The sequence below is a fragment of the Nyctereutes procyonoides genome, unplaced genomic scaffold (genome assembly GCF_905146905.1).
Source record: "Nyctereutes procyonoides isolate TBG_1078 unplaced genomic scaffold, NYPRO_anot_genome, whole genome shotgun sequence".
Lineage (NCBI taxonomy): Eukaryota > Metazoa > Chordata > Mammalia > Carnivora > Canidae > Nyctereutes > Nyctereutes procyonoides.
In genome coordinates, this window is record NW_026575047.1 from 6,133,833 (window position 1) to 6,160,401 (window position 26,569).

Consider the following 26,569-nt stretch of genomic DNA (forward strand, 5'->3'; position numbering starts at 1 on the left):
CAAGATTTTCTTAAAAAAATTAGTTCACAAAAATAACCCAGACCTAACCCAAAACCCTTTCCAAAAAGACACTAACCAGCCAGTGTAAGAAGTATTTACTCTTAAGTATTTAAAAGTATTTTTATTCTAACATGTTCAGCTAGCAGGGGAGAAACTTTAATGCTACAGAAAATCTACAGCATCTGGATTTGGGGCATAGTGTACCCAGAGACTATTTTCTAACCCAAAAACCACAGGTGTTTTTTTTTTTTAACATGGTCTTCTTAAAAAAAAAAAAGGCCTCCTGTAGTCAACAAAGAAAAGAGAGGTTTCCACTTTTTTATATTATTATTATTATTATTTCAGCAAGAATTTTATTCTATCCTGTACAGCAGTTTCTGGGGAAAGTTGCAGAGCTGGGTGCTATGTTGGTCGGGCTCTAGGGCTGCATGCAGCTAAGGACTCGAAAGGGAGTTATAAATCGGATGGGTGTAAATCAAGGAGGCCCCACAGGGCTGAATTGAGGGTCCGTTTTTTTTCTATTCCAGCTCCCAAGTGAGGCATGCTGGGAATCAACAATACAGAGCCCCCAGAGAGTGGGAGGCGAGAGGCCAGGAAAAGCCTGGGATAGGAGAACGCGGGGGACGGGAAGCTGACCCAGAGGCAGAGACGAGCAGAGAGAGAGAGCTTTGGGTCTGGCAAGCAAGGTACAAGCTGGAGTAAACAGCACAAAGACGTCGATCCAACAGAGAGTATGGGGACATCAGGCCCCGGCCCCCACCGGAAGCCAGGTGAGGGGGCGGCTAGGACAGGAATGGGCCACACAGGTAGGCACAACTCTACAGGTGTCAGAAGAAAAGGTTCTAGAAGCACAAAGCGTGGTCTAGCCCTAGGGAAAGGGCATTGGGATGAGCTCATGGACTAGCTGGCAGTCACTGTTCTGTGGGTCAGGGTGCACAGAAGGAGCCCCATTCACCGTCACCCCTCCCCAGATCTCAGTGATGGCCTCTCATGGGACCCAGAGCTCCTTTTTTTTTAAGATTTTATTTATTTATTCATGCGAGACACAGAGAGAGAGACAGAGGCACAGGCAGAGGGAGAAGCAGGCTCCCTGCAAGGAGCCCGATGTGGGACTCGATCCCGGGATCTGACTGCCTGCCCCTAACCCTGACACGTACCCAGGTGACCTCTGGGTTTCTTCCCCACCTGTAGAGCAGGAGACGATTTGTTTGACGGGATGAGCACTGGGTGTTATTCTATATGTTGGCAAATTGAACACCAATAAAAAATAAATTTATTATTAAAAAAAAAAAGAAAACCCATTTGTCTTTTTGAACAGCCTTCTTTCTCTCTCCCTCCGGACCAGATGCTTCTCCAAAGCAAGTAGCACTTTTTCTGCTTCTTTCTCGCTCTCATGGAACTTAATGGTGCAGAGTGGGTGCTTGAACACCACCCATTAAACAAATCCTGTCTGGAGGTCTCCACACTGAATTTAAAGAAGCCCAGCTCACCCGCACAGGCTGGGGTTCCTCAGCCAATGGCCAATGTTGTCTCTGCACAACACGTAGGATGGTTTAAGGGTCGGTAGAGGGACTTGGGATGTCAGGGGCATGGTGCCCACATCTAATCCAACCGGTGTTGCCAGCGATCGAACCCAAATCTGGTTTAATGCAGTGGGATCTGCAAAGCCAGTCCCAAGTGACCCTTTAAAATAATCAATCTTTTTTTTTTTTCAAATCCTCTTTCGTCTTAAATACCAACCTGATTCCTTTGCTAACAAACTAGGTGCTTATTCTGCAAGCCACAAAGCACTGCTGATTAGTAATCAGGGAAGCCGAGGATCTGGAAGGAACTTGAGTGCAGATTGAGAAGTGAGCCAATCTGTCTGGGCTCCCTCCCCGCTACTGTCCCCACCGTGGGTTTGGGGGGGAGGGGGAGTCAGGGGCGATGACCTCCATCTTCATCCATATTTTATCAACTGGAGAAACGTTAAAGAGAGACGGCGAGTGGTTCTTCCTTGCTCTCTGGGGTGGAAGACGTGGCCACTACACTGGATTTCTGGACTCCTGAGGCTTGCTGAGGATGTTCAAGAGTGGGGCAGAAGATAGAAATTCTCTAGAGGCCCAGAACCTCAGCCTGTCACTTACTACTTCTGTGAACTCGGGAAAGTCACTGGGCCTCTCAGAACCAGTTACTCATGTGTAAAATAAGACAATATCTACCTCACGGATTGTTATAAGGTCAAGTAAGATAACGAATATCCCTAGAACATAGGGGATGCTCCAAATGATAAGACCACGTTATCATTAGAAAAACTCTAGAGCGGAGAAGCTGGGATGTATTGGTTAGCTCTTGCTGCTACAACAAATTACCTCAGAATTAAGCCATTGCCATGGCTTAAGGCAATGCAAGTGTATTATCTCACAGTTCTGTCTGTCAGAATTCTGACAGGGCCTCTCAGGGCAACATCGGGGCCCTGGCAGGGTTCACTTGCTCTCTGGAGGCTCCAGAGGAGGGCTGTTACCTCACTCCCTCAGGGGGTTGGCGGCTGGTTCCTCGCACACAACCCCTGTAACCAGAACCCACAAGAGGGCATCAGATCCTCCTCATGCTCCATTTCTCACACCACAGCCAGGAAAAGCCCTCTGATTTCAAAGACTCGTGATTAGATTGGTCCACTCAGATAATCCAAACAAATTTCTCCATCTCAACACCTATAACTTGAATCATTCCTGAAAAGTTCCTTTTGCCAAGTCAGGCAACATTCACAGTCTCTGGGGGATCAGAACATCGACATCGTGCAGGGACAAAAGCATTATTTTGTCTACCACACAAGAGTACTTGTTGAACAATAACAATTCGCTAAAATGTGCACCGGTTTAGACCGAGAATGCTGGGACCCGGGCTGTGGAAAATTATGCGTGGCTTATTTCCACCACTTAGCCTTCTTTTATTAACTAAAATTACATTTTTGCAGATCGTACGAAGGCAAAACCATGGTGATGTTATAACTTAAAACTGCCCCCTCTTTGTTGGTTTGGACTTTTAACAGTAGACACTTCCTTGGACAGACTCAGCTTATACCTAAATGGGGAAAGTGTTGAGAAATCTGCCCCCCAGCAAAGAGAAGCCAGGGAATGTTTTCATCACCCAGAGTCCGCTTCCATCAGAAAGCTGACTTACCCTAGCTACATTTGTCACGACCTCTCCTCTGCTCCTATTTTACAAACAGAAACAACTCACTCTTACAATTTGTGACTGATGGTGTAGGAAACAGGAGCCAAACAGATTTTAAAAGACTTGTCCATCATCCTTTCTATAGCTTATGAGGCATGGCCAAGCCTCTGCCTTATTAGTCAAGGGACATTCTAAGTAACTCCCTAACCAAGCTAAGTAGGCGCCAGTGCCAAAAAAAAAAAAAGAGTCAAGTGAGAAGACAAATCCAACACAATGGACCCCATGCCTCTTACCGCCTAGAAGAGGAGCTGCCTGCCACTCATATCATCACCCATAGCAAGACGCCCCTTCAATCCATGCCCTCTCCCCTTCTCTAAATTGGATTTATAATCTCCAGCCCCTTATTCAGGATCTCAGGTACGGGTCAATGGCTGTCACTGTGAAAAACAAGAAAAAAGAAAAGCTTACCACTTCCTAATGCTTTTTAGCTCCAAGGCACAACAGTATCCTTTCTATATTTTTTTTTCAACAAAAGCCTCAAATGAAATGATAATGTTAATTTATCTGAGATTATTGGCTGGAAAAGAGCAAAGTGCCAGCGCACAGCAGTTCAACCCAGCAGAGGAGCCCTCGAAGAGCATGGGTGTTCTGAGGAAGGAGTGATATCCCTATTGTTACATTAGAATCCTATTTATATTTCAGCCAACAACTTAAAATAGGCCAGCTGAAGCCAGGCCCCCTAAACTTACTGTAATCCTCACAACTATCTCTGTGAGATAATGAGTTTCTCAAGCATGTGTGAATTGGACTAAGGAAGCTACAGGGAGTCTCTCTCAGTCAATATTTTCATAGAAAGTCACTTCACAGGAAGGCCCAGGGTGTGACCTAAGCTAATAAATGATTATCCTTCGCTACTAAAAGCAGGACCCTAATTAACTTGCTAATTGTTGGTCTCTGTTCACGGACATTAACCTGAGTTATCCCACCATATACACCTGTAAGTAAATTACAAGCTCTATACTCAAGATGAACCTTCTGTCCTAGTGGATAAATGTGACTTCAATGTGTCAGCCACACATAATTCTTTTAAGTGACCAAGTGTATAAGATTCTATTATGGGCACTTCTCCAACCAAATTAAATGGACACAAGTTCCCTCTAATAATTTATTTCCTCAGTAGAGTCTGTGGGCATTACTCTTTGAAAGGCACAGTCTCCTTGTTCCTACATTTTTCTGTTGTTGCCTTAAGAGCCACCCTTGCTGGCTTTCCACTGACCCAACAGCATAAGCTAAACATGGTATGTTCATTATCTTATTCCCCACAATGACCTATGAGGTATGTTACTTTTATGCCCACTCTATAAAGAAACAAAGTTCAGAGAGTTCCAGTGACTTATCTTAACAAATACTGTTTATATCCCCTCTACAAGGACTGAATCTTTGTGACCACCTCAAAATGCCTATGTTCAAATCCTAACCTCCAAGGTGATGGTATTAGTAGGTGGGGTCTTTGGGAGATGATTAGGTCATGAGGTTGGAGCCTACAGAAACGGGATTCGTATCTTTTATAAAAGGGACTCCCAAATGTTTTCCATATGAGGATATAATGAGAGGTCTGAAACTGGAAAAGGGTCCTTACCAGACCCTGACTACCCCGGCATCTGGATCTCCGGCTTCCAGCCTCCAGAACTGTGAGGAATAAGCATCTGTTATTTATAAGCCACCTCGTCTATGATACTTTGTTATAGCAGCCCAAGCTAAGAGACCCTCCGTGACCACTGGTTAGCATACTTAGATTCTTCCTACAAGCCAAGACCCTTTGCCTGAGGGTTCAGAATGCCTCTGGGCCCACTGAGTAGCGCCGTATGAAAGTGCCAAAATGCTGACGTTCCCTGTCCCAGGAGCAGCCCTCAAATAATGGCAGATGTAATTGGTGGATAATACTTGAGCCTCTTCTGCCCCTGAGCAGGACAAGGCTAAGGCAGATCTACATGGTCATCCAGATGTCCCAGTGGAACTGGGTTCCAGTTGGCCCACAGCAGTAACTTCCTCATTAGCATACCTTGCCCTGACTTCCCCACCCTCTTCGCCAAGATTATCAGGAGCATTCAAATAAATCTGCACCCAAATAAATAGTTGCAACTCAAGGTCAGCTTCTGGAGAGGCTGACCTACAATACTTGCTGAAGGCCACATCTCCAACAAATGGCACAGCTAAAAGCAGACCCAGGCTGGCTGGCGCCAGAGTCCATACTCTTACCCCCTAGATTATACTGTTTTCTTTTCATGGGCTCCCTGGTGTCTTTATCAAAAAATGCACCATCCCATATCTGGCATCATATTTAATCAATGCATTCAAGTAATAAATGAGAATTAGGCTTTTCCATATTTTTGTTATAGTTTTCCCTGCCCATGTTGTTTCTATCAGCTCTGCTTGCTTCAATACTCTGGCTAGAGGTTGTAAAAGGCATTAACCCTCACCTTCCTTGTGATGTAACCATTTCGTCACTACATCTCTGACATATGGCCATCCTGCCTACCATCTGAACTATCTCTAGAGAAGGTTGAGTCCTTCCTGTTAGTAGAGATTGAACATCTATGACTAGTCTCAGTATATCAGTCAACATTCCGGCAGAGGGCGGGGGGTCAAACATATTAGCTCACTAATCCTTACAATAGCCTTCCGAGCAGGTGTTAGTATCTCCATTTCACAGAGGAGTAAACTGAGGCTACTCACCTCCTCAAGATCATGTAGTTAATACACGGCAGAGTCAGAATTAAAATCCACATCTCTTTGACCCCGAATTCTAAGCTCTTTTTGTGTAACAAAGAGTGCTTACGTGTGCCAGGTACTGTTCCGAATTTTAAAATACTTACTTCATCTTTAAAATAATCTTATAAAATAAGTATGATTATTATCCCCATTCTGTAGATGTGACACAGTTAGGCACAGAGAGGTTAAGTAACTTGCCAAGATCACACAGTTCATGGCAGAGGCCAGATTCAAACCCAGGCACTCCAGCCTCTAGTTTTTAACACTACTTGTTGCTAACTCTCTTAACCATGACACTCTGTATTGACATAAGTTCTTATGGCACATTTAAATGTCCTCAGTGTCACTGCTGCCTATTGTCCTTAGTTTGGCTTTCCAGAATACAAATCTAGTCTCACCCCCTTCCCTTTGAGAAAACTAGAAATGCTTAAAGATAGCGATCCTGTCTTTTCTCACGTCATCTCCCTTTTCTAACAATGCCTTGACTTGACAAAAGCCTGAGTGGCTCAGTCAGCTAAGCATCCAACTCTTGGTTTCAGTTCGGGTCATGATCTTGGAGTTGTGGAATCAAGCCCCATGTTGGGCTCAGTGCATGAGATCCTCTCTCCCTCTACCCCAGCCCCTCTCTCCACTTATACATGACCTCTCTCTCTCTCTCTCTCTCTCTCTCTTTCTCTCTCTCTCAAATAAATAAGAGAAAATCTTTGAACATGGCCAAATCACCCAGGCCCTGTGGAACTCACCACCCCAACGGCCAGCCTCTCAGGGCCGAGGTTCTCCAGGTGTGGCTGGACCACTCACGGTACAATATGAAGATGGCTTCCCATGTCCCAAGGCAGGGCTTGGGTTAGTGATGCCTGAGGGTGGCTGGGCCATTTTTAGCAGCTGGGTCCCATGGAGAGGCTCAGCAAAGAAGAGAAGCTCTCCTCAGTGTTCCTCTCCATTTCCACACATATGTCCTTCTTCCACACAGGCGGACAGCATGGAAGAGCATGGGCGCCTGCAAACATGCCTGGCCTGCCTGCTGCAAATAGGCCACCTTGCACATTCCTATCGGTGTTATCATTGCATTTATTTGTGGTTTAAAAACAGGGACATGGTGGGGCACCTGGTTGACTCAGTCAGAAGAACATGTGACTCTTGATCTTGGGGTCAATGAATCAAGCACCATGTTGGATATAGGAATTACTAAAAAAAACAAATAAATAAAATTTTTTTAAAAAACACAGAGAAATGTCACTGTCCATTTATTTAGCAAATATTTCTGGAGAATTTCTCTGTGTCGGGGCCAGTGCTGGGAGCTGGGAATATAACAATGGCTGTTGCTCTCCAAGAGCTCCAAGCCTGTAAGAAAGACAGGCACAACCAAATAAGCTCTATCCAGATCCTTCCCTCCCTGTCTCCTGGCCTCTAAATACCAAAGCATTCCAGACTCAGTCTTATACGTCATCCCTTCAGAACATACACTCTTCTCCAGAGAGCCCATCCAGTCCTGTAGCATAAACTACTATCTCTATGCAGATGCCATTCCCCTCTGTTCCCCCAGCCCAGATCTACCCTAACTGCCCTGTGTCCAACTGTCCGCACACCATCTCTCCCTATATATCAAGTGCCATTTTAAACTCAACCTGACTCAAACCAAATTCCTGGTGCACTGTTGCACCCTCCAAAATGGTATGTTACAGCCCTAACTCCCAGGACCTGTGCACATAACCTTATTTGGAAATAAGGTCTTTGCAGATGTAATCAAGTTAAGATGAGGTCATATTGGATGAAGGTTGCCCTAATCCAATGACCACCATCCTTACAAGAAGAGAGAAATTAGACATAAACAGATAGAATGCCATGTGACCAGAGAGCAGAGACTGGAGTGACAGGTCTGTAAGCCAAGGAACACCAAGGATTGCAAACCACTAAAAGCTAGAAGACGCCAGGAAGATTCCCTCCCCAGAGCCTTCAGAGAAAGATAGCTTTGTTGACACCTGAATTTTATTTTACTTTTTTTAAGATTTTATTTATCTATTTGAGAGAGAAAGAGCATAGGGACAGAAGGAGAGGGAGAAGAAGACTCCCCACTGACCCGGGAGCCTGATGCAGGACTCAATCCCAGGACCCCGGGATCATGACCCAAGCTGAAGGCAGACACTAAACCAACTGAGCCACCCAGGTGCCCGGACATCTGAATATTAAACATTAAGCCTCCAGAATTGTGAACCAACACGTCCCTGTTGTCTTAAGCCATCTCAGTTTGTGGTAATTTGTTACAAGATTCCCAAGAAAGCGATGTACCACCAAAAAATAATAATAATAATACTTCCCATCTGAATGGAAGGCAAACCCACTCTCCCCATCTCCCCATTGACGGGACCAAGTCTCCACTTTTTTACTCTTACAGCTCACCTTTAATCCATCAAGATATGTCACCAGCTCAACATTCAGATACTCCCTGAATCGGACAACTTCTCACCACCTAGGCAGCTACTGCTTATTCAAGCCACCGTCATTGAAGCAAATGATTGAAGCAAAAACCCCGGATTGAAGCAAAAACCTCCTTACTTGTCTCCCTGGTCTTCCTGTCAGGAACTCTCAGCCAGCCACAGACCATTCTCCACACCACTGCCGGAACAACTTTTTAAAAACATAGATTTTTAAACATAGATTATTTCACTCCTTCCTCAGCCATTGTATGATCCAGAATAAAATCCAAACTCCATACTTCACCTTGGAAGCCCCTCCTAGACCCCCTCTCTGAACTCACCCCTGGCCCATCCATCCGTCACTCTGCTCCAGCCATGCTGGCCTCCCATCTGGTTCAGGGTGTCTGTATCTCCCTCTCTTTCTGTGCCTCGTCCTGCTCTCACCACCATCTCTACCTGGAATATTATATACATGCTTGCATGTTGTCTGTCTCCGTCCCTAGAATCGGAGTTTCCCAAGAACAGGGGCATGGTGTTTCAGCACCACTGTTGGCCAGGCACACTGTACTAGAACAGTCCCCAGATCATCAAAGACCTTCGGTACATCTGTTGAAGCAAGGAAGCACTAGAGAGAGCATCTACCAGCAGCTGTGGTGTTGAAGGGGCACTGCCTAATTTTATCTTAGAGTTCAGTTTTTCCTTTCATCTCTAAAAGGGGAATAATAAAAGCATCTATCCCCTGGGACAAGGCAATGCTTATACATAGCACTGGCCACAGCGTAGTTTACATCAGCTATGAATATACAGATCTGTATCACATTGAGCTTAAATACAGACAAGGAACGTCTGGTGTGCAGTGTCTAGTGCATGGTAGGAATTTTTAAAAAATGGAAAAGCTTCACAAAGGAGGTGAGCCCTCGAATTAGCTCTTGGCAGATGAGGAGAACGGGAACTGCAGGTGGATGAGAGCTGGTGATGAGGCAGGCGCTTGCAAGAGGCATGCCAGCAACCACTTGCTAGTGGTTGGTGTGGCTGCAACACCAAGAAACCACGGCAGCTGCAGAGGGGCAGAGAAGAGCAGGAGTCGGGGGGAGGGTGCAGGGGGGTGGCAGCCGAAGACATTGCAGAGGCCAGATCAGATAGGATCTGATGTAAATGACACAGGGAAACAGGAAAACACAAAAGTGACAAACGGGAAAACAGCACATGCTAAATACCTCAGGGATTCCTTGAGAACCTGAGCTCCCTGGTGTCGCTCTGAGAGCTGAGCTGCCAAGTTCCTACAGCAATACAGCCTGGACAGCCTGAAATGGAGACTTTCTTCCTTTCACAACCAGTGTTAGCAAGAATTTCAAGAGCTGTCCCCCAAAGGAGATTAAGTAGTTCTCTCCGTGTGTGTGTGTGTGTGTGTGTGTGTATCTGTCTCCGGCTCTCCCCCTCTCTCCCTCTCTTTTTCTACAGCTAGGCTGTATACGTAACAACTAGAGTCTGACAATCTACTGTTGGGATGCCCCTATTTTAGCTTTATAGCTTACAAACATCAGAGAGATAAATCTAGAGTTATTTCTGGAAAAGCGAGACACCCAGGCGAAGGCTAGAGAAGTGGATCGGCAGAAGCCCAACACAAGGGGAGGAGCAGGGTCCCTATCCCACATGACAATGTCCATGCTCTGCTGCGGAGCAGGCAAAGACTGTAAGATCAGCTAACGAAAGCACTCCCTGGCATCTAGAAGGTCAAGAAGGGAGCAGGGGGTAAGGGGCAGGCCTCAGGCAAGAGGAGTGTAAAGCATGTTCCTTTCCTGAGACCAAGCAGTGTCCTGATGCATTGTCTGGAAAGGTTTCCCATATGAGGGATAAAGACCAAAGGACAGACTGGACCTCAGCCCATCCCGACACTCTGAGGGATTATTTCTGTCATAATAAATAACTTAACTTTAACAAGAGCAGAACCAAGTCCTGTGCAAAACTCCTATTCCCTCAGTATTGCAATTCATCCAGGATGAGCCTCACACGCCTGTCCCTGGTGTCCTATTCTGAAGAGACTCCGGTCACGGGTTCCCTGCTCTGTAGTGCCTGCGCTGTACCAGCTCACTCACTGCAGATACTCGATGTGACTGTCTTCCTTTTTTTTTTTTTAAATCTATATCTCCCAGTACCTAATGTCATGGCTCCAAAAGAGAGTTTCTAGATTCCTGTGCCAATTCAGGCATCAAGCATGATTCCCAGACCCCGTAGGCAACAGGAAATTCTGTTGAATGAAATGGATGGATGGATGGATGGATGGATGGATGGATGGATGGATGGATGAATTTAAGGTATCAGAGGTCTGCCTATGAAATCACAGAAGAAGTAAATTCACTTTAAGGGCTTGGTTGTTTTTTAAAGCAGAATGCGGGAGGGAGATAACATGATCAGGTTTTTCCTCCACAAATGAAATGCCATGGTTAAAAAGCAGTCGATTACGAGCCACATTGCCCTAAACTAAATAAAAGTATGTATCGGCCCATTCTCCTCACTTTTACAAAAGGAACGAGATCCCTGCTTCTAATGTTCCAAGAAATGGCTAGAGGTTGTTTGCAGGTCTGTTCATTCAAATAGGTGGACCCGTCTCTATGGGCCGACGTGGTCGGGCACCATTCGATCCCAGGACCTGGTAAAGCCCTGCGAACCCCCTCCACACTTGGATTGAAATAGAAAGATGCTGAGTATATGACGTGAGTCTTCCTTTTATGAGACAAAAAGAGGCATCTGAGAGCACACACAGAGGCCCCTCTGAAATACTGAGCTTGAAAAGCAAAAATCAAGATGTCCTAAAGCTCATTGAAAAAGTATCATCCTAAGGATCTTATTCCAAGAGATCCCAACAATCATTAGGAATTGACAGACAACTGCCAAGTACATACAGATCCTAGGCGCCCCTTCAACCTGACGTCTTCTGTCCCAGTCTCACTTCTAGGTTTCCAAATGAGATTCTTCTCAGGTAAATGGACCCAGAGAGGATTCCTTCACATATTTTCCCTATGCCAGGGTGACCTTCGGCGAACAATGCGAAAAGTCGATCTCCTTCACGCACCCAGAGCATTTATAAGCCTTGTATACGTTCTAGTTATATAACATACTGTGCCAAAGAAAAATTGGGTTGACTTACCTCGGCCCCAGCCTTTTATTCACAGGCTGGGCTCACGTTTATGTTGGGACCTAACATTCATGTTGGTTCAATATAAACATTGGGTGCCAGCTTGAAGTAACTGTGTCACTAATTACCGCTGAATTACAGTGGAAATCATATAGAAGTACTTCTAACATTCAGGCTAAGACAAGAAGGAGTCCATGTGATTAATGTTATTAACATAGCATTCAGTTCAGTAATATAAAATAATGATCCGGCTATTATATTAAAGTGTTACTAAATATTCACTTAGCTCCAAAAAACACAGTGGGTGTGAGGTTTCTTTGTCGGATTTGGAATTTAAACAACGCTCTTTGTCAGATTTAAGCCTGGTATGAAGCCCCAACAAACAAAGTCGGCCTCCTAAATGAATGTTTACGGAGACAGAGAAAATACCCACAGAAGGAACCAGTTTATCATAAACAATACAAATATTTACTTGATTATTTAATGGGTGCCCAGCATGTCTGTCCTTAATGTAGCATTTGCTGACATCAGGAACACACCATATGTGCAAATAATTAATTCAAATTATGCTTTTCTTCCAGTGAGTTCTCTTAGAAAGGAGCAGAATTAATGTAGAGGCATATACAGGAGCGGGGAGTTGGAGGCCCTCTCTCCATGTCTGTCTTGATGGGTACCTAGTTTTTAATACTTCATCCTCATTGTCATTCCGCTGCCAAGAGCTGATGGCATTTGAAATGCTCCTACAGTGTTCCTTATGTAATCAGTAGGATGACTAACACAGCGATTAAAAACCTGACTTGGCTAAAGATTTTCTTATGAGATTAAGCTCTGGATGCCCAAGATCGCCGGAAAAAGTCCACCTCCTTTAACCACCACGACAACGGCAAAATAAACACCCTGCAAATATCAACAGCGGAGGATCCATCATCCCCAGCTTTCAGGACGGGAAGGAGAAGCAGGCCATTCCGGTGAACGTAAAGGGCTTCCAGTTAAGATGCTTGAGGCTTATTTATAACGGAGACATTCAAACTCTATGAAGGGATTTCCTGTGGGCAATTACACCGTCTCTTTTCTCATGAATTAATACGTGGCAAACGTTGGTTTGCATGATATTTCAAACAGCAGAACCCTCAGCAGAAGTGATGTTCAGGCACAGAGTGCTACATTTAAAGTTGCGAGCGTTTAAACTGTCTATTCGGGTCATGTTCCTTCCAGGGAGGTTGCCTCGAGGCTCCTACCCTCCAACCACTCTGCAAGAAAGAAAGGTCTCGGGCTTCTCCACCAGGCTCATGACATCATGCTCTTACATTCTTCTTTTTTTTCTTTCTTTTCTCTCTCTCTCTCTAATTGTTCAGTTTAAGAATATTTGAGACTTTCCTTTTTCTGAGAATAATAAGGAAAAAAAAATCAAGGATGAATTTTCAACTTGCCTCTGATGAGGAAATTGGTCTTTCTGGAAAGCAAATTATTCCACTCCTATTACGTAATTATTTATATTTATATTTATATATATTATGTATTATATTTAATATATTATATATTATATATATAATTTATATATATATAAATATAATATGTGTGTGTGAAGAGGGGGTATATGTAGCTACCAATGTGTATATGTATCACACACACTCTACGATTTCTATGTATCGTAGGTTTGCTCTGAAGACTGAACTACACGACGTACATAATGTACGTGAAGTGACTGGAGCCATACCGTGGTATTACAGTTACGATCATCAGGCTCTATCTAGAGCATTTGGCGCAGGGCTTGGTATACTGTCAGCATTCAACACTAACAGATGAGTGAACAATTACTAATCCTCACAATATTCCTCACAATATTCCTATACATAACCAAGGTTATGACCAAGATTCAGAGAAGTTAGGTAGCTTGCCCAGGGCCACTTCTGACAAATGCTGAATCTAGGATTTGAACCAGATCTGTGTGAGTACAAAACGCTGGCCCTTTTCACCACCACCTGCTGTTCCTCAAATATCTGCAATAACAAACTAATGCAGAGAGGGCACTGAATCATTGATCTATTTCAGATTTCAACGGGGCTTAAAAGAGACAAAAAAGCCTACCACCAAAATAAAGGGGGGAAAAATATTATTTAAAAATACCTTCGCAAAAAAAAAAAAAAAAAAAAAAAAAAAAAACTTCGCAAGATTTCTCAACAGTCTACAACTGACTGTAAAAAGTTAACATTCAAAATCATAAACTTATTCCCTGCCCAGTGACATTTTCTTCTTGTCTAATGAATCTGTCTTTAAGAGGAAACTTCCAAAACTGAAACAATAGCAGTGATTGAGTAATTCATGGCTCAGTGCTATATTAGCAATTAATTAAATCTACCCAGAAATGCAGAGAAACCAGTCATCTGCCCTATATTTATTTTATTTCATTTCATTTCCTGTATCTTGTATATTCCCCAAAGCAATTCTTTGCAGTAATTTTACCTTCCAGGCACAAATCTAATAATCCCTCTTGTTCTTAAGCATCTCAGGTACAGCAGCATTGTTATTATATTATTAAATGTACATCAGATAAATGCCAGTTGTGCTACGTTCTCCAAAACACCTTCCCCCCCACCCCAATCACTCACTATTTTTCATAAGTAAGCATCGAGGTCTTTATTAACAATCGTTGTTTTTTTTTGATGTATGCTTCCACTTTTTTTCTTATAAATTTTGTTGCTAATCATAGGATTTAGTCAGACTCCTATGCACACTCACGACTCTGTAATCTTAACAAGCTATATGCAGATGATTGACAGATAATACTTGACAGGTTCAAAATTAGAGAATATACAGTGAAAAATTCAGAACAGCCAGATCACTTGGTATGCTACACTTTTCCAATTTTGGCTTCTCTCATAATCATCCACTTGGGAGGGAGAGGCAGTAAGAGAGAGAAAGGATCTGAACATTTCCTTACTCTCTGATCTCCCAGATGAAAACCTCTGGGCTTGAAGCAGCCTGAAAGAGCCATTGGTCAGAAATCACCTAACCGTGGGGCACCTGGGTGGCTCAGTCATGATCCTGGAGTCCTGGGTTCGAGCCCCACCTAGGACTCCCTGCTCAGTGCAGAGTAGGCTTCTCTTTGTCCCTTTCCCCAACCCATGCTCTCTCTCTCTCTCTCAAATAAATAAAAAAAATCTTAAAAGAAATCACCTAACCAAGTGTTGAAATGCACCCCCTCAAATAGTAACTCAAAAACATGATTCTTTGGCATTTAAACCAAATCACCAGCCTCTCCTTCCTCGAGCCAGCCGAAAGTGTCTTTGCACATCTTTTATTCAGTTTCATTCATTGAAGAGACTTTATAGTGTATGTAGCATTACTCCTTAAATTTTTAATGAGAAAAGAAATCATGTCATGTTTATTGAAATGATTAGGCCAATTTTTATTGACTCTGTACAATTTATGTGAGAGCTGATATTTACCTGAAGCCTCTCCATTCCGGAAAGGATTGATTGATGACTTTCAACTATATTTGACTCAACTCCTGGTGATCTAGCTAAAAAAAAAGGGGGGGGGATTTTTTGGGTATTTTTACTGCTCTTATCTTCTATTTTAAGTCTCTTCACACCACCACCAACAGCAAATATTTTTCTCCTGGGTCAGAAGTGGGTGACACGAAACTCATTCCAATTAAACTAGCGGCATTAAATGTTCTGGAAGGGCAAAGGCCACACCTACCCAAACAGATGCTACTCAAAAGACTTGTCCCTGGCTCAAGACAGTCTACTCTGCCCTCCACAAGACCAAAATTCTTAGGCTAGATTCGGTCAACACCCCACTGTGATGAATTAGGAGCCAGCAAAACCTCACTGAGCAGGCCTTTCTTAGAGGTCGTTCATGAGAGAATTCCACTGATACCAGCCATGGGGAGGACGTTTTGTTCTCTGAAATAAAAATAAGTATTTTCTTCCCTGTTCTGCTACCTTCCAACTCGGATCATGCTCACAAGATGACAACTATACTGGGATTCCATCCAGGAACATTTTAGGAGGGGAGAAATAAGTGCCTGAGGGATCATTATTTGATGTGCACACTTGTGGAGAAACCACAAGGCTGGATGTTTTTAGCCTCCTGCTCTCTTCTGGTGTGTACGTTCAAAATAGGTCATAATGGATAAAACTGTTGAAATGTGCCTTTCGTCCCTTGCAAAGCAACTGCTGTCAAGAGAAGCCTTCGGGTTCATGGTTGGCCATCAGTGACAGGAGCCCAAGGGTCAATAACCATTCTGTGGAAGGAGAAATGGGTACCCAGGGAGGAAATGGAGGTTGGACCATCAGGAAACTCACAAGGGCAAAGGAGAGCCCCAAATTTCCATCATTAGGGAAACGTACACTGACTCGGCATACTTAGGACAAGCTAGTTTGGGTCAAATTGTTTAGTTTAGAATCCGGTTGAAAGAACAGACACAGAAAAAGTTCTGATCCTGAGCGCCTGGGTGGCTCAGCTTTTGAGCATCTGCGTTCGGCTCAGGGCGTGACCCCGGGGTCCTGGGATTGAGTCCTCCAACAGGCTCCCCTCGAGGAACCTGCTTCTCCCTCAGCCTGTGCCTCTGCCTCTCTCTGTGTGTCTTTCATGAATAAATAAATAAAATCTTAAATAAGGAGGAAAAAAAGAAAAAGTTCTGATCCTCAATAGCCACTTTAACTTAAAAGGCACTTATTAAAAAGCCTAAGTAAGAGTAGGTTCACACACTAGGAAATGCTAAATGAAATGGGCCTTACCATGAGCAAATACATCAGGAACCTGGTCAGGGAAGCCACGCCTCACTGCAAACAACTCCAGGGCCTTCGATTATGAAAGAAGAGGGTAATTCCAGGGGCGCCTGGGTGGCTCAGTCAGTCAAGCATCTGCCTTTGGCTCAGGTCATGATCCTGGGGTACTGGGATCGAGCCCCATGTTGGGCTCCCTGTTCAGCAGGTTGCCTGCTTCTCCCTTTCCCTCTGCAGCTCCCCCTGCTTGTTTCTCTCTCTGTCTCTCTCTCTTTCTCTCTCTCTCCCTCCCTCTCAAATAAATAATTTTAAAAAAAGGAATAACTCCAGATTTAGGCAGTAATAAGTAATTTAGAGGTTTAGAGGAAACAGTAGAGAGGCAGCAAAGGTATCTTGAAATGTCTGAAAAAGGTCTTCTCCTCTCTTGCTTGCTTCAAAGTAGAAGTTAATGTCTATAAACATTCCTATCGAGGAGACATGTACCAGTATCTATAATGCCTTGATGAGGGTATTGTGGTTTCTTTGCTGCTGTAGGGGAAAGGAAAAAAAAAAAGCAAATCTGGCTACTTTCAGCCTCCTTTTGTGCTCGAAGAGGTAGGTGGTGCTTTGGAACAACCCAGCATGACCAGAAACTCTAAAACGCTCCAATAAACAAGGACAATCACTGTAATCATATTCCAGCCCTTCCGGGAGGGTGGCTAGGAATTTCAACCTTTTATTCAAGGGACACAAATACCTCCGCTTTCCAAAATGCCACACTTTTGTACACTCACCTATGGTTTCTACATGGAGCAGAGAGAAGGCAAAAGACAGCAAAATCCCGTAAGTAAGGTTTTTCTAAAAATACCTTTGCACGACTTGCCAAAATGACGGAGATTTTTCCAATTCACTTTCAAGTCACAGAAACCTAAATGCCTTGCTGTATGTTAAGATGTCAGACGTGAAGCGTCTTAACCAGCTGGGTCAAATGTGAGCGGGGCTACGGTAAGAAGTGAGTTCTCAGCGGCATTTGCATAAAAATTGGGCGACTCCAAGTCACACCGGGGCCATCTGTTAAAGGGGCACTTTTTGAAGTACTGCACGATTTTAGGGTAGCAGCCCTGAGCTCTGGACGGGACAGCCGCAGGGGGTGAAAAGATACTCTCGATGAGTGATAAAGCTATTTTGGAGCCATGGTAACCTGCCTGCAAATTTAGACCATTTAAAAACAAAAAAACTCTCCCCTTTCTTCTGACACTACTTCTAGTTTATTTGTTTGTTTTTCTATATTCTTGTCTGAAGCCGAGTAACCAAGCTTCCAACAATAATGGAACCTCATTTGGGGGTTTCCCTCTTCAAAACAGAACTTGGTCATGTTAAGGCAAATCCTCTGACCCGGGGCTTTTAAAATACCGATATGTGACTCTAAACATTTGCATCCCATGATTTACGGGCCCCGGGAAATGTGACAAGGACCTCTGAGTGTCTGGCTCCCAACAGGACGTGCCATAAACTGATCAGTGTTTTAATTAATTCCTCGAGCATGACGCTAAAGGGAGGTCATTGAAGCCTAGTGGGCAGGAGAGGCCCAACTTGCCCTGGAACAAAAACCAGACTGAGCCACACCCACCAGGAGACGCACCAGAAACCGAGAGAAATGGTCAGGAGGCCTGTAAACTCGGTGCCTCGGAAACAGTCTTCTCTCCTGTGAAACAGAAGATGCGCAAATTCTCCTGACAACAGAACGGAGACAAGGCTTTATCCCTGGTCCTCACTCTGCTGGATCTCGAACCCCCGCTGGCACCCCAGCTGGCTCTGACAAGTGCCATTTCAGAAGAGGCCTGAAGTCTGGGCAAGCCGATTATATCTTCCTGAAGTCACCAAATTTCAAGATGTATGTAAGGTGATACCAACAATAACAGAGAAATAAGCCCCAAAGGGTATGGTGAGAACATGGGAAATCATTATTTCTTTCTTTTTGCCTATTTCTGCTCCATAAATGGTTTCACTGAACATGCATATCACTTTTACACTCACACACACACACACACACACACACAAACCGTCAAAATTATTTTTTTTTAAACTGAGCTAAAACCTAAGAGCTTCCCACCCCAGGTTCAAACTCTGAGATAGGAGATAAAGGAAACATCATGGCTCTCATAGTCCATTTTCACTGATAAAGGGTAGAAAGAGGGGGGAAATAGTCTCAGTGACATGGAAGCTGCAGGTAAATTCACTGGAATTAGGATAATAGCGATACTTTACATCCTGAATGCACTTTCCTATCACAATTTCAGGAGTCCTTATTACGATCCTATGAAGTAGGTAAGGGAAGTGGCATGATCCCTAGACCATACATGAGGAGGCCCAGAGGCGGCCAGAAAAGTGGCTCGGGGTCACACAGAGAAAGAAAGAAAAAACACCAAACTCATTCACTTTTTAAAAACATCATAGCTGGGAGCACGCCATGCTTTTTTAACACCCTGCAAAGCTGTAGCTATAAATGCAGCAAGAAGAATGTTGGCATATTTGCTGTTGCATAATTATTCAAGAAGGTACGAGGGCCCCGTCAACACATTCAACCCAGTCACAATGAAGAAAGGCAGCCAAAACTTCCGCGCCCACCCCCCTCCGCCACCCACCAAATTCACAGGGACTCAGCGAGGCACAGTCACGTCCTTTGGCTCTGTGTCCCCCATTGTGTCTGATGACTCCACCAGCAGAAAGTGGACGATGTCAGGTGGGCAAGCTCAGCATTAAATAACGTGCTATGTCCTCTTCAACCCTGTTTTCAGTCACTGTGACTCCATCAAAGAGAAAGTCATAGCTTGGAGATAATAAACCTTCACTGCCTCCCTTAGCCCGCCCCTTCAACCAAAGAGAAACAGGTTTCAGGCTCATCTAGCGACATTGGCTGGCCACATCTATTAACTTTTGGGAATCCTTTTAACTTATTTTTTTTTAGGTATCCTTCTGTTGATAACAAATGATACATAAAACAATGACAAAAAAATTCTTCCATGAATAAATTTCTGGACATGAAAAAAGTGAGATATGTATATAAAGTCGAACCATATGAAACCACAGGTAGGGCTTTTCTCTTAGATCAAAAAGGGTCACAAATCCACACTTCCGTGATCTGGCCTCACATATCTGGATAGATATATATGACAGATGGGCAGTCAGTGACAGTGACAGCATACAGATGGGACCAAACACATGGATCCATTTGTATGTAGGTGACAGAGACACATATTTCGATGTGATGCCCCCAAAACTACAGTAGATGGACAACTTTCCTTTGAGAAGCCCTGCTATTAGGACAAGCATAGTATGAAGCTGGAATCTCGTTCTTCAATAGTGGTACCTTCGCTCTTTGATGATTTGACTCTTGATCCAGTCAAAGGCCTTCTGGCTTCGCTTAGATTGGCCCTCGCTGTGGCCCAGGGCCAGGCACAAAGGAGAAGCATGTACCCCAGTTCAGCATGCAGATCACTGGAGAGCAGGAACGAGACCACAGGACACCCACCCCGTGCACTCTCTCAGCCCCTTCCTCTTGCCTTGTCCCATCTCCATGATGTAAATCATGCTGTCTACATGTGACCTATACAAACCACCTTTATTTCATCTATCAGAAACAACTCCATTCTTCCTCTAAAACTTACAACCCTTCCTAACACACTAGCTCCAGAATAGTCGAGAGTCAACTTGCTTAGCAACTTGAAGAGGGATGAGTGGTAGTCTCTACCCTCACCTGCACTCTCCCTAACCCCCACCCACTGCCTTCCCTAAACGAAAGGTGACAGAGCACCTCCGGAAAAAGGAATCCCAAATGTCTGCAAGGACAAGGAAAAGGCAGGGGTGGTGGGGAGAGTTGGTGAAGTCAGGTGTGAACACGGGAGCTTGCACCCTCCATCCACTGAGCATGGTAGACCAGTAGCATGGGTTCGTGTTATTCCCAAGGTTGCCTCTCTCCAGAAACTGGCTGGTGTCCCTTGTGGAACCGACCCCGACAGTAGATACAGCTCTCTCTTGACCTCCAGGATGTGGGAGAAGCATGTGTGTTTCAGAGTTGATCAAGTTTTGCCACAAGTTTTAAGAAGAGCTCCAGACTCCTGGGGCTCAGGCTGAGGCAGCAGCTACACTCAGGACCACAAGCTACGGTCTCCTTCCCAACCTTTCCCATCCAGCTTCGTGACTTTGGGCATGTCACTCCACTTGTTTATGTACGTGCCCGCTGAGGGGGTTGGCCCAAACCAGTGGTTCCCAAAGCTGGCTCCATGTCAGAATTGAATCTCCTTTATAAACCTGCCCAGGTCGGACCCCACACCTAGAAATTCTTTCGTGGGGTACAACGTGTGCCAGGCATTCGTAGTTTTAAAACCTCCCAGGTAGTTCCAGTGTGCAGCAGCCAGGTTTGAGGATCCCTGGTATAGATTATCTCCAAGAGCTTGTCCGCTTCTCTCACTTGAAGTCTCTGAACCTCACTTAGGGGCTGGAGGCCTTCTCCTATTTCCATTGGCTCTACCCAGCCTTTACCAGTAAACGCTTTTTTGTCTCTGCCACAAAGGCATTTCTTAGCCCCTTTCGGACAACTTCCTCCACCAAAGAGTTGAAGTTTATTTTTTTACCAAAGGGCACTTGATAGTTTGGTGAAAAGCACAGGCTGTGTAGCTACACAGACCCGGTTTTGAATCCCTGCGGGGGCCCCTAACTAAAACTCTCAATCCTCTGGAACCCCAGCTTTTCCACGTCCAAAATCAGGATGACACCCATTTCACGGATCATGGGAAGGAGCGAATGTCGGCCAAGAACGTTAGATGGAAATGCTGAATAAATGTTAATTACCACTCCCTTTCTACAGTGCGGAGGCTACAGGGGGTTATGTGCTCACAGAGGAAAGAGCTGGAGGAAGGCCAATCTGAATTTCTAGAACCCCAAGAGCAGTTCTTGGCTGAGCAGATCAATGCCAGCCAGAGAGACACTTAGAGCTTCAAAGCCCTGCCTCCCTGCCATGAGCAGCGGCGACCTCCCCGCCGTCAGCAGCAGAGCAGCAGAAACACAATCCAGTTCTGCCCTGGAAGGGAGAAGCTACAAGTGGGAGCTAACAGAACTGCAGGCCACGAGATAAGTAGGCCAGCCCTGGACTCCTACAGCCAAAAGCACAGGAAGAGAGAGGCAAACGGTCAAAGGAACCTAATGAGGGAACAGTGAAGTCTAGTGACACTCAGGCAAAGAGCCGTCTGCAACAGATGGAAGAGGGAAAAGATGCGAAAAATAAAAGATATTTGCCCTTTCCAGCTTTGGCAGGGCCAGGAAACGAATGTCTCAGACCACTGAGAATTAGCAGCAAGGAAATTGTTCAGCACGCCTGTAGGTAAGATTGCCATTAAAAATTAGCTGTGCCCCATCCATGCACACATGGGCATAGGAAAAAGACCAGCAGGGAGCATGCCAAAATGTTCATCTGGTTTGCCTCTAAGTCCCAAACATGTGGGGCATTCCTAGCCTCTTCGAAATGCATGTCTATAGATCACAAATCTATAATGAATATGAATGTCTTTGATTATCGGTGGGCGGGGGGAGAATGAAAGGAATAAATGAAGCATGTCATACAAGGGTCTCAATGAGGGGGGAGGACAAGAAGGAGAGAGGCACGTAGTGGGGGGGGGAGGGACACAAGATTAAGATGTCAAAAAAGAGAGCTACATTTTTAAGAAGAGCCCACATGAAAATCTGGTGGGTTAACCATCCATGAGACCACGTTTTCTAGGAGACTGGGTCCAAATTTGCCACTGCAAATAGCAAATAAGTCTGCAGCCCATATTTTAACCTTTTTTGCTTGCAGTGTTGACACTGGCTTTTCCAGTGTTTTGGAACCTGGGAATTGCTATGTGATAACAAACACAAATAAATCACCGAGGAACGCTGAGGCAAATTCTGGAGCGAGGGAACCCAGCATTGAGCCCAGGCATACAGAAACCAAAACAAAAGCAAGGAGGGGCTTCTATGTTGCAACACATCACTTGTCAGTATTTTTCCAATCTAAAAATACACCCAAACTCATACAGAGTGTCATGGATTTCTAAGAGGTGATTCCAGATCTCAGAGTCAAAATTTTCCTACAAGATTCAAAATGTTTCCTGTAGCAAAACTATGATGGCTCACGCCCTTAGGGAGGGACAGATTCTCCCTGTGGCAAAGCCTCCATTTTTACTAACCCAAAGTCAGAATTTCTTTTCTTCTATCCATATCTACGCCTGGCCTGCTGGTAGAGAGAAAATCAGAGAACAACTCTCTCCACCCCTGTCACTCTACCTTTTGAGGCCTTTCCACATGGCCTGGCCACCAGAAGTCATAAAGAATCCAGAGTCTACCATCAGCCTTGTCAGGCTGGGGGATGCCAGGCTTTTAGAAAAAAAAAAAAAAAACAGCTAAATATCCACCATTAAAATTCCTTGCAGATTTTCGCCTCCCAAGACACTTTTAATCTAGCCACAAATGCTAGGTTTTGAAGAAAGCAAAACCATCAGAAAGGAAAATAAAGTAGGGGTAGGTTCAGATTAAGGATTCACGAAATTCAGACTCCACACGTTTCAATTAAATGGTACATCGACCCATGTACCAAACTGTACCAAAATCCGCTCCGAGTCGCATTTGTCAAGTTTTATCTGCCACCATTTGGATTCAAGATGACAGACGGAGTTATAAATCCAATTTGAGATGGGACTTACATGGAGCGGTCTACCAAGTTTTATCAAAATCAGTCAGCTTCTTTGGGAGTTGCACACGGGATAGACTGAAAAGAAAAAAGAAAATGTCACGGGACGGCTGGGTGGCTCAGTGGTTGAGCATCTGCCTTCGGCTCAGGGTATGATCCCAGAGTCCTGGGATCGAGTCCCGCATCAGGCTCCCTGCAGGGATCCTGCTTCTCCCTCTGCCTGTGTCTCTGCCTCTCTCTGTGTGTCTCTCATGAACAAATAAGTAAAAAATAAAAAAAAGAAAAGAAAATGTCACATTTAACTAGTTCAAGCAGGAATTGTGCTTGTGTTGGTCATTCGTGTATCTATTTATTCATTCAACAAGTATTTACTGAGCACCTACTCTATGTCAGCTGCTGCAGGAAAAGTAGTGATATGCTAATCACAAGGCGAAGTCTTTGCCCTTGGAGGGCTTATATTATGGCAGGCGGCTGGAGGAACGAGCACAGAAAATCATTAAAAACTGAGATTAGGGCCATCATGGACTAAAAATGGTGTTGAGATAGAGACAAATAAAGAAAGCCTATTTTAGACAGGGTTGCAGGGAAAGCTTCTCTCGAGGGAGGTATTTAGGCTAGAAGAAAGAATAGGTTGGAAGTAGCCACATTAAGAGCAAAGGAAGAGTGTCCCACACACAGAAAAGAGCAAACTCCAAGGGTCCTAGGCAGGATCTGTCATGGTCATGGACTGATAAGGGGCCCAGGGGCAAAGAGTAGACCAGAGCAGGCCGCCACGACGGGCAAACCCATGAGTCCTGGTGATAGTAAGAGAAACACAGCCAGAAATCTTTTAGATAGATTGTGCAAAATTGGAGATTTTACACCCAAAAGAAAACTGCACGTTTTCCCTTTCTTCTCTTTAAGGGCTTTCCCTTCACACAGTAAGTCATACCTAACAGCTCCTACATACTGCTTTCCTTTGGAAAATTATCATTATGAAATATCGTCATCAACTTCACTAAGGAATTTTCAGTGTGATACATAGTTCTTTAATGCATTTAGCACTCAGAAGCATAGAAAGATCCCATTATGGGGTCCCCATTAAACCAGTTACCTCCAAAAGCAATCAGGTACTTACTACCTGTCCTATAAAGCAAATAGCATGCAGGCACTTCGGTGCTTGGGGTGGGGAAGGGTTGTGGAAGCAGTCATCTCTCCATGGGAATCTGTTGGGTTCAGGATGTACAATCGGCTCCATGGATAGGGGTCAATCCTCAGAGAGACAAAGGGATTTGCCCAATGGTCCAAAGCATCATTCTGTTTCCCAATCACCAGAAAAGTTATAACTTTATGAAATTCTAATCCTATAGTCCTCTTAATCCTTTTTAAGCCATTTGGAAAAACCAAACGATTGCCAAGAGAGTTTTCCTAACTAGCCTGCTGATCTTTCCTTGTCATGTCAGGATGAAAGAATTCACCATTTGACTAAAGGTCAACGTTCTAGAAATATTTATGGGTGACTAAAAGGGGAAGACTATTAGAGGAATACTTTTTCATTTTCATTATCTCTGCTATCGTGTGGTTGGTTGCATGAAGTACTATACCTGTGCTACACCCTTCCCCACCTTTCCATGCTCACGAACCCATCCCTGCTATTTCTGGGCAGGCGATGCTTCTCATAATGATTCGCAGGATGCCCCCTTCAAAGAAATGACTAAATGTTGGTTACATTTTAAATTGTGCGTGATTTTAGTCCTCTCTGAATAATGTTTGATGGATAAGTCTTTTAAAAAATGGTCAAATGGCCTAACCTTTTAGCAATAAAATTGTGTGCAATAAAAATGCTGGAGGGCACCAGTTACTGAACTGTCATAGACTGGAGAATTATTAGATCCCATAATTCTGTAGCACAAAACCAAATTTGTAGATTTTTTTCAAGTGGAAAAAAATCCAGGAAATTAAATGGAAAGACCTGTAGTAATGAAATATTAAATGCAATTTCAAGTGCACAAAAAAGGTCAGAAGCCAAAAGAAAAAAGATTTCTAGAACAACATTAATTTTCTCATACTTCACGTATGTCTGGGCTTAAATTCCCCCTAGAAACCAACTAGGCCCACACTGGGGTTTGGGTAGGGATGCAGGGAGAGGTAAGAAGGAAAAGCCTGCCTGGCACAGGACAGTCAGAACCAAGAGTGGAAAAAAAAAAAGACAAAATATTTCATTTGTTTTCAGTTTCCAAAGTTGAAGTAATATGGCCTAAATATACATCAATACCAGCAGAAAGGTATAAAAGCAAAAGCAAAACTACTGGACTTGAAACCATGTAATGCCAGTTGCAGCAAAAGTTAGCTGGATTCTTGGTTCCTTGCATTGATACAACTCTGGACTCCTGTTCTTAACTTCATCACACTTGAATTTCAATTCCAGCCAAAGAAATCACGTATCATAGGATGGTCTTATGGATACTTGGAATCAGTTCAGATGCATTTGTGTGAAGAGCGCTACCATCATATAAGAAGTGATCATGGAAAGTATGTAGCTTCTGTCTCAGGGCACACAAGTAATACTTCCTTTTAGTAATATGTATGTAGGAAGGGGTAGAGGAGATCCAGAGAAACCTTAAATAAAATCTTTTAAAAAAATTCCTTTATTTATTCATGAGAGACACAGAGAGAGGCAAGATACAGGCAGAGGGATAAGCAGGCTCCATGCAGGGAGCCTGATGCAGGACGCGATCCCAAGACCCCATGATCATGCCCCGAGCCAAAGGCAGGTGCTCAACCACTGAGCCACCCAGGCGTCCCTTAAAGGAAATATTTTTAAATAAAAATCCTTTTGCGGGAAAAAAAAAGGGTCAATGCTAACATCAGGACACCTGTAGTTTAAGCATGACTCATTGTTCATGCGGAATATTGTTTAGAGACACACACAGGGAAAATCCTTATTTTAACACCTGGCCAATTCCCTAAATCCATTACTCACACAGTCTGTACATTCTTTCTTTAAATATGCTGCAGAAATCAGATGATCCATAATTTACAATTGCTACAACTTTAAAACCTAAACAACACATGATGAAATCTATTTCTTTAAAATACCAATCTGTGTGGTTGCAGTGTGAGATGGCAGAAAGAAAGATTTATATTTATGGCCAATTTGTATTTATTCTCACCTATTTATAAATTGTGCTACGACTTCAATAGCCATGGTTTAAAAGAATAACGTCATTCCTACCCACTGCCTTTGACTATAAAAACAATTTTGCCGTAACAGATAACACTAAAATACTCCAAGAATAATCAATAAATGAATCCTGGATTACTAGTCTAAAAATGGTGATAATAAGTGATTACACGAAAGAGTTGATGTTACTTTGAAAATCTTAAAGTCTGTCTATGGATTTTCGTATTTTATATGTAACATTTTTATGAAGTGATTTTGCCCTTATATAATAGCTTTCATCTTCAAAGTGCTTCACAAATATGAACTAGTTACATAAAAAGCTATATTACTGCAACATCAGAAAAAGGAAGGCTGAGGTTCTCTTAGCCACAGTCACTCTCAACAAAGGTTAATCTTCAACAAAGGTTATGTTTTTTAAAATATGCTTAATTATCAATACTGTTAACAAAACTGCCCAAAGGGTAAACAGAGCTTTTACTCTATCAA